Raw genomic sequence first — 2,352 nt, 5'->3', positions numbered from 1 at the left:
AAAATTGGTTCAAAGGAGTGGACCCAAAGGAGGAATGATGAGAATAATTTCTTGGCACGGGTCTTATAAAGTGTATATGATGTTTTATGTTAACTCTGGTCATGAAGAATTGTGTTTACAAATAGAAAGGAGGAATATTGGTAGAAATTAGTGTAATACTGAATTTATGGTAAAGGAAGAGTGAGCAAGTAGAGCTCTTAGAAGGAGAATTGTGATAGGAACTCCAGTGTGGTGAAAATGTTGAAGAGATGAAAACTGATGTAGGAGCATTGGCTCAAGTACCAAATTATATCTATGTTAGCTTAGGGGGTTGCTGGTATTACTAGGAAGTTTATTTCCTAGGGTCAATTAAATGTATTTTTATAAGTTATTAATAGGTTTGAATTGTAAGTGTTCTCGATGTTTGAGACCTGCCCCCATGATTAGATCTAGTTGGTGAGATTTTTTAGGGTATAAGAAATCCTAATTTATGTGTTAGTTAGAGTTTGTTGGTCATTGGGGGATATCAAGATCTAGTTGAGGAAAAGGTGAACCAAATCATAACCGGTTCAGAATCCTAGGTATAGAAGATATATTCGAAGAATGTAATAGGAGAGAGGGGAGATAGATCGAATGAGGGGAGGTATGACAAATAGAGAGGGCCAGGGCAGAGCACACCCATCCTTGTATGATCAGGCCATTGAGGTAACAGTAATATGCTAATAAAGATTCTGCATATTAAATCTGTAATAGTTCTGTGCTTCTGTGACTTGATCTCCCCATGGTCAATTGGACAAGTGTGTAAGTGTCTGCTCAGAAATCTCTGTGTGATTTATGTGATGGTCAATAAATGATTAATGAATATATGAAATGTTGCTTAGGAATTCACGTGCAATCCCTGTAATACGAAATGGAAATGTTTGAATGCATGAATTGTGATCGTTGAATGGGTTTCTCCTAGTAGTTAATGGCACAGGAATTATGAGGTTCCTGTAGAAGGGTTTGAATACCTTTCTAGCATAGAAATCGTTGTGATTGATATGAATCAAGTTTTGTATGTTGTATTAGAGGAACCTGTCATAGGTTAAATCCAGAGTCAGTAATAAATTGTTAATGCCACTAGAATCGCCATGGGAAGTCTCTGTGTGGTATTTGTTAATTTCCAGTTCACGAAAGTCACCATCTGGGCGTAAATGAACCAATACTTCTGTTGATTAGGGATCTGCTCAGAGATCTGGAGACCCTGCCTGAAGGGTGAAAAACAAAACTGGACCTGAGGTATCTGATCTCATCACAATTGAGGATACAGAAACTCTATTGGACTCAGGGACCACAACTGTTGTTGGTTTGTTTGACTCATTAGAGGGCACTGAAAATAAGAAGTTGAAGCAGCGTCCAGGCAAGAAGATGACGTGTTCTTTTGTCAAACAATTAGTGAATGCGTAGCCGCTGTTCTTGGCATTAACACAAAGACAAAGAGGCCAACATTGGTACTATTGAAGAAGGCACCTAAAAAAATATCCCATTTTGATGGAAAATTCGAGAATTTTTCGTAACTGAGTTCGTCTTTGCAAACAAGCTCCCATTAGTGATGACTTTCACCAGGGAAGGTGCTAATACGATATTTGACAATTCTATAAAGAACCAAACCCTGCTCTTTGTAACTGCCAAGGATTATGAAAAGGTCATTCCATCATTTCAAGAAGCTGCAAAAGCATTTAAGGGAAAGATCCTTTTTGTGCAGGTTGATTCTGACAATGCTGATGTTGGGAAACCAATTATGGAATACTTTGGCTTAAGTGGAGATGAACCAAAGGTAATCGCATGTGTTTTATCTGGAGAGCCCATCAAATATCTTTTTGAAGTTGAAATAAATACGGATAACATCAAGGCTTTTGGAGAGGACTTCCTTGCGGATAGACTCAAGCCTTTCTTAAAGTCCAAACCTGTGCCGGCAAAGAATGATGGAGATATAAAATTTATTGGCCATTAAGGGGGATTTAAATCCCAATAAGGTATACTAGTTGTGCAGCCATAAGGTTGCATCATTTTTGGTATCAGAGCAGGTTAAGGAAGAAATTTCCTGCGAAGAGATGTTTGCTTATGAAGATTTAAGACTACAGAGGTATGGAAACAGTAGCATGTTGAATGAATGAAGTTTGGTACCAGATTACAGTAGCGAGACTGTAGAAGAACTTTTAGGAAGTTCTTAGAGAATTGTAGCAGAACGTGCAAAAGCGTGAAGTTTTGCAACCGTTAGATGAACCATGTGATGGAAGATCAAGGGTGAAGATTAAAGTTGACAGAGGAAGTGAAAATTTTGGTAGCCAACACCTGATGACAAGATAGAGCTGGTAATCAGAAAGACTGGCA

General features: G+C 38.2%; 1 pseudogene; it reads left to right on the top strand.

The window, feature by feature from the left end:
• The first annotated feature begins 1,570 nt into the window (after window positions 1–1,570).
• LOC149258217 (protein disulfide isomerase-like 1-4 pseudogene) lies at window positions 1,571–1,972 on the top strand (annotated as a pseudogene).
• The last annotated feature ends 380 nt before the right edge of the window (window positions 1,973–2,352 follow it).

The sequence above is a fragment of the Pinus tabuliformis genome, chromosome 6 (genome assembly GCF_031772625.1).
Source record: "Pinus tabuliformis cultivar Carrire ecotype Pingquan chromosome 6, CPIR1, whole genome shotgun sequence".
NCBI classification, from domain to species: Eukaryota; Viridiplantae; Streptophyta; class Pinopsida; order Pinales; family Pinaceae; genus Pinus; species Pinus tabuliformis.
The sequence above is the reverse complement of the archived record's forward strand: the minus strand, read 5'-3'. Positions and strand labels throughout refer to the sequence as shown.